Here is a 7,296-nt window from a genome sequence, read left to right on the forward strand (position 1 = left end):
TCTTGCGATGTGAGCTATGCCCAGAAAAATTAAAATGGAGGAAGAAGAGAGTAAATGAAGGTAAGGACTAAGGACCAAGGAGACCAGAGGAAGTAATCAAAGGAGAGAGAAAGCAGTCAAACACCGCCATGAATGAGGGAGCAAGAAGCCAGGAAATGGGGAAAAAAGCACCGAGTTAAGGGGAAAAGCAAAAGGACAGATTTGGTAATGTATTAATATTGGGGGCAAGAGTGTAATAGCGCCAGAATTTACTGTTCCTAAGGGGCACTGTTGTTAAGCTACAATGCTCCCAACTTCCTACTTTTATAAGGTTTGTAGATTGAGTACTATTCCTTCATACACGATGCAATCGACCAAGCTTCCTAGGTCGATGTGTGATGAGATTGATCGAAAGAATAGGAATTTTCTATGGGGTGAGTTAGAAGGGAGAAGGAGAGTGCATCTTGTTTCGTGGGATAAAATTACTAAGCCTAAGGTCGAAGGAGGCTTAGGATATAATTCGATGCGTGAAGCGAACAAGGCTTTCCTAGCTAAGTTGGGATGACGTTTACTTGCTGAACCCAATGCACTTTGGAGTCGAATTATTCGTGCCGAATATTGTGATAGAAGATGCGATTTAGCATGTTCCAAGAGAAGCCGAATTCATCGAGTACTTGGAAGGGCATTCTAAGCAGTGTTGATATTGTTCGAAAAGGTGTTAACATTGCAGTAGGGAATGGCTCGAGAACTTTCTTTTGGCATCACCGATGGGCTACAGAACAGCCTCTACTTTCATATGTGAATAAAGAGCCACCTTTAGATATCCAAGATTCTACAGTGAAGGAAATGTGGGATAATAATTCTGGGTGGAAATTAGAATTGTTCTCGGATTATCTCCCAGACAAAGCCTTGAAAGAAATTGCAGCACACTTTGTGCTAGATGATGAAGATGCAGTTGATGAAGTGTACTGGAAAGGATCTCCATCTGGTGGATTTTCTTTGAAGTCTGCTATTGCCATCATTCGAATTTGAGCCTGTGGAATCGATAGATTGGAAGCTGCTTTGGAGACTCCCAGTGCCACAAAGAATTTGTTTCTTTTTGTGGTTGGCAATCCAAGATCGATTAATGACAAATCGAAATAGGTTCATTAGGAACCTGACTGAGGACCCGAGATGTTTAGATTGTGGTGAGAATGAGGAAACAACAGAGCATATACTTCGCAAGTGTCCTGCTGCAAAATTCTTATGGAGAAAGTTGGGTGATCGAGGTGATCCAAGCATGGAGGTCTTACCGTTTCAAGAGTGGTTGATGAATAATGTTTCATTGGGTGATGAGAACAGAGGTGAAGAGTGGCCAAGGGTGTTTGCTGTTGCGTGTTGGTGGCTGTGGTGTTGGAGAAATGAGAGGGCCTTTAATACGGAGCCAAATATCCCTATAGATCAAGTGAGTTTCATTTTTGCGAGAGTAGGGCTGATTAAGAGTAGCATGGAAAATAGATTCTTGCTAACTCATAATGGGGGTAAAAGGAGAAGGGAAATGAAGTATATAAGGTGGTTAACCCCAAATGTGGGATGGGTGAAGTTAAACACTGATGGTGCTTCGAAAGGGAACCCAGGAGTTGCGGGTGCAGGAGGCTTGATTAGGGGTTGTAATGGTGAGGTCTTTGAGTGCTTTGCTGTGAGGTGCGGGATATGTACATATACTAAGGCAGAGCTCTTGGCTGTGATGCGTGGTCTCTTGATTGCATGGGATGGAGGACATCGAAAAATCTTGCTTTCACTCAGAAGTCGTTGCTCGTATGTTGGTGGATGATTTTCCAGCCAACTCTCCATACATACACATTATTCGTCGCTGTCAAGCCTTGATCAACCAACATGATTGGGAAGTGGTAGTATCCCACTGTTTTAGAGAGGCCAATCGTGCTGCGGATTGGCTTGCTAATTATGGGGTTCATGCTACACAAGACTTGGTGCTCTTTGAGGCGATCCCGAGGGATGTTCAGGCCGTTTTATTGGAGGACTTGGGAGGAGTGGCGTTGCCTCGTATGGTTCCTACTAATAATGGTTTCTAATAGTGCCCCTATGGCATTCTGTTAGATTCTTTCGTTTGGTTCAGTAGTTTCCTTTAGCTTTTTATTGATGTTTGTTTTGTTTTAGCGGCTTTGCCCCTCTCCTTCATCAAAAAAAAAAAAAAAAAAAAAATTTAGTCACTTTATTTTACTTGTTGAAATTTGGAGGGAGAATTCCCGCTAATTATTTACCCCCTCTTGTCCTCATAAGTCATAATGAAATACTTTTGGAGCTTTAGCCATTTTGGTGGAGAATTTCCCACAATTTTTAACTAAGTTAAGATATTTTTTTTCCCTCTTAAATTTTCACTTTTAAGTTGTAACTTTGTTAAAATTGAAATTTAGAAAATTTTAATGGATCAACAAGTGTGTCCGTAATCTTACATCTGAATATGATAATATTTCACTTAAATAATAATACCTCATTTTTTTTTAGTTGACACGTTTTAACTTTATTCACACACTCCTCTTTACGTCTTTATCCGTATTTTGTGTTTTATATGTAATGAAAAAATAATCATGTAGAATCTTGAGTACTTTAATGGGAGACTAGTAGATTGATACAAGCATAGTTGCATAACTGATTAACTGCAATACTTCATAATTCATTAGTTCATAATATACTAATAGCCTAATAGTGATGAGACATCCTATGAAGTAATTTAGATCGGAGAGTTGGAGACTGAGCTATTAAGTAGCCCATAAAAGGTTTAATTAAATCCTATCAAGTTTGAATAATTTGAGATCAAATTATCTTGAACAAGACAAACCTTGTTTTGAGTTTCGTTTGAAAGATTCTTGATTGGAATCGGATAGGTTTACAATAATGTTGTTAATCAACTTTATAATAAAATTTTGTTTCTTTTTCCACTATTATGTTTATCACATATATTATTATACATTAAAGCATGTAATTTTAAGAACTAATTACAACTGAGTGAAAAGTGACTTTTATGTCACTTTTAGGGTATTTATTGAGTTGTATTCTGGCTTAATTTCCAATAATTTCACCCTTTTTATCCTTTATTTCTATTATTTCATTATTCTCGTCTTTTAACTTTATTTTGAGTATTTTTGCATTTTTATTAGTTTTTAGTTTATTTTCGTATTTTTAGTCATTAATTCCTAGTTTCTTTTATTTCATTTTCATATTTGTTTTCTTTATTTTATTTAATTTCTTTTGATCTTATTTTTAGGTTATTTTATTTTATTTTACTTTTATTTTATTTTATCCATCACCACACTCTTCCTCTCTATTCCCCTTATCCTCCACCACAACAACCTCCTCTGCTTCTCCCTGCTCCACCACGCATCTACTCAACCAACAACAACCATTACAGCAGCAATCTGCAACAACAACAACAACTCGTCAATTCCCCTGCTCCCTCACCTCACAAACACGACTCCACTCACAATACCACCATTAACACCAGCCACGCACCACCAGCTCCACCAATCACAGCCACCACTACCCCCTGTTCTCACGCACACCACAAACCAAAATCCCCTGCTCCAATTAACTCACCTGCTGCCACCCTCACAGCACCACCAACCATTAATTACAGCAGCCACCAATTGCAACCTCACGCAACCCCTGCTCCACCTCACGCAACCCACAGCGCCAACGCCATTTCACACCAACCCATTAGCCCCCGAATTCACCTCGCACCAATTACAGCAACCATTACCTCCAAAACAGCCACGGGCCACCGCCAAAACCGCCATCAATCACCACCGCAACCACCAATCAAAGCCCAAATCAGAGCAGCCCGAAATTCACTCCAAATCAGCCCAATTTCGCCAGACCCTGCAGAGCGGGCTCTCACTCCACTGAAGCGTCCGCACCATTTTCACTCTATTTTCCCCAATTCAAAGCAGAAGCTCGGAGCGGACGCTCCGATTTGGGCTGCGCGGCCGCTCCTCATCTCCATTAAAAATCACGTGGCTTACTCGTGATTGCTCAGGCAACATTCAATCAATGGCTGTGATTTGAGGTCGGCTAGGGGTGAGCTTTGAGCCGTTGATGATGGTGAGGCGGTGACAAGGGAATAAACGTGTCGTCAATTGTCTATCCCTAGATCAAATACAATTTATACAACCTAAACAAACCTAATACGAGTATAAGGCAAGCATAGGGGTCGAACCACAGAGAACGGATAAACACCACCAAATGTTATCGACAATTAAGCTAGTCCGGAATAGGAGATAAATAAACTAAAGTCTAAAAATGCCAAAACAAGAAATAAAACATTAAGGGAAATGGTTTAGGTATAGCATTCACTTGAACATAAACAAAAGCATAGAAGTTGAATTAATTATGAACTAAACATGCTCAAATATCGAAATAAAGGATCCAATCTAGCCGCCTTCCGGGGTCAATTGGCTTCTCCTAACATAGCCTCTATGTTTCCACATTAGAACCATATACTAGGAGGTACTATTAAATAACAATCGATAATAATGAACCTTAACTAAGTCAACTTCCGTTCCTTGTTAGCAAAGATTCACTCTCAATCAACTAACAACATGCATTTTGCAAGTAGATTAAAGAATATCAAGCATATAAAGACTTTAATCACAAATAAATCAACTCTAAGCCTAGAACATGCTCAAGATCCAACTACACCACAACCATCCCCTTAATGGGGAAATTACTCACTAATCATGATAATAACAAGATTAATTAACAAATAACCAAGAATCAACATGATTTATAAGTAATACCAACAACTAAAGCAATAATAAAAATAAAGCAATAAAAATAGAGGAGAGAGAGTTAGAGATTCTCATTGATTGAAGATGTAAATCAATAGAAAAGATGATCAATTTCTTCTTCAAAATCCAAGTTCAACAATGGTGAAACCCTCACTTTAATTTCTCTCTCTAAACTACCCTAATCCTAAGCTAACCCTAGAGAGAGAAGCTCTCCTAAAAACTAATTAGAGAGTAGAATAATAGATGGATCATTCTTTTTCAAGAAAATAACCCAAAAAGAAGTATTTATACAAAGCTTAAAAAAAAAGAAAAATAAATAAAGAAAATAAAAAGAAATAAGAAAAGAGAAAGGAAAAAGGAAATAAAATAAAAAGAAAAGAAAATAATTAAAACCCCAAATCCCCCAAACAAAAACATCAGACCCTCTTCTTCTTCGTATTCTTTAGCTGCTCTGAATTCCATTGAAGCACATCACCATCTCGACCGTTCATCAACCATTGATAACAATAATCAACGGTAATCAAGCAATTATCACTCAATCACCAGCCGTTCGATTAATGGAAGGAATCACAACCGCATAAATTCATTAATCCGTACAATCTCACACGCGAAACTCGGAGCGGCCGCTCATACTCATCGGAGCGTCCGCTCTGATCTTCTGCCTCAAATTGGTGAAATTGAACCAAGAATGGAGCGGCCGCTTCAGAGGAGTGAGCGTCCGCTCTGAAGGGTATTGCAAATTGAGATGAATTGGAGCTATGGCTTGCGGGCTGCTCTGATTTAGGGCTGCTGCTGTGATTATTGTTGTTGTTGAGTGCGTGAGGAGCAGGGGAAGGTTAAAGATGGTGGATGACGGTGGCTGGTGGTAATTGGTGGTTTTTGCGGGGGTGATTGGTGATGGTGGTGGCTGTTCGCAGGTGAGTTGGTGATTGTTGCGGGGTTTTGGGTGGTGAATGGAGATGGTTGATGCTGTAGTGTGTTGTCGCTGCAGTTGCTGTTGGTGTGTGTTGCGGTGGTGTTGTGTTTGTTGTTGTTTGTGTGAGCAAAGAGTTGGAGTGTCGTGAGTTGCTGCGATTGAAGGTGGCTGAAATTGAGTGGGTTGCGATGGCTGGTGGTTGAAATTGGTGGTGGTGGCTGCGGTGCTGCGTGGTGTTGTTGGGATTGGTGGTGGCTGGTTGAAACAGGGGAGTTGCGCGTGAAGGCTGCGATGTGTGTGGAGCAGGGGAGTTAGGCTGCTGTTGTGGTGGAGGTTAAGAAAGAGGTGGGGTGATGGTTAAGAGTGGCAGCAGGGGTTGGCCTGGAGCAGCAGATTGCTTAGTTCATTTTTGTGCCTCGGACCTTGAACTCGAACCTCCGACCTCTACACAACCAAATAAACATAAGGGAGAATCGGGACAAAGAATAAAATAAATAAAATAGAAATAAATAAAATGAAAATAAATAAAGGACGAAATAAAATAAAACCAAGACAAATAAAATAAATAAATAAAATAGAAATAAATAAAATAAAATAGAAAAATAGACTAAAACTAATAAAATAAAGAAAATAAACTAAAACACTCCAAAATTACCAAAATAAACTAGAAACTTTATTAAAGAGAAAACAAGAGAATAAAAGGTAAAATAAGGGAAAATAAACACGAAAATAACCTAAACACTACTCCTAGGAGTGACATAAATATCACTTATCAGGCGGTGGCAGGAAAGAAATTGAGATGAAGATGGGGAATTTGGGGGGGGGGGGGGTTTTGATGGTTTGTTGGGGATTTGCTTTTTTGGGGGATTTGTTTTTGGTTTTATTTTTCTTTTTTTTCTTTTAGTTTTATTTTTGTTTACTTTCCTTTTCTCATTTCTTTCTTTTCTTTTATTTTCTTTATTTCCTTATTTTTCTTTTTCTCTTTTATTTTATTAAGTTAGTATTTATACCCATTTTTGGGGTAATTAGAGGGGGGAAGATTTTATCTATTATTCCATTTTCTTAATTAGTTTAGGAGAGCTTCTCTCTCTTAGGGTTAGAGTAGATAATGTTAGAGAAAGAAAGTAGATTATTGCTCAAGTTTCTTCATTGTATTCAACTTTTGGTCAAGTTCATTTCAATCAAGCTTTCAAGTTTTCATCTTTAATCAAGTTCATCTTTAGTAATCTCTAATCCGTTCTTTTAGCTTTATTTATTTGCTTTATTGTTGCTTATATTCATTAATCCTTTTTGTTTATCTAGTTATTATTGTTATTTTCATTGTTCTTAATCATGTTTAGTTTTGTGCTTCTTGAGTTTATATTTAGTATTGCTATTATGCTTAATCTTCCTTCTATAGGCTAATTCCTTAGCTAGGGGAAAGGGGTGGAAAATATGTGTTGATATTGGATGAATGAAAATGGTTGGATTGAACTCATGCCATAAATTGATGAAAGATATGATTTTTGATAGCATGAGATTATTTTGGCACTTTATTTGATATTCTCTAGTTTAAATGCACAAAAGTGATTTGAACTAGATAAAGATCTTCTCTATTTTAATGATTGCATGAGAATG

The sequence above is a fragment of the Chenopodium album genome, chromosome 22, assembly GCF_948465745.1.
Source record: "Chenopodium album chromosome 22, dcCheAlbu1.1, whole genome shotgun sequence".
Taxonomy (NCBI): domain Eukaryota; kingdom Viridiplantae; phylum Streptophyta; class Magnoliopsida; order Caryophyllales; family Amaranthaceae; genus Chenopodium; species Chenopodium album.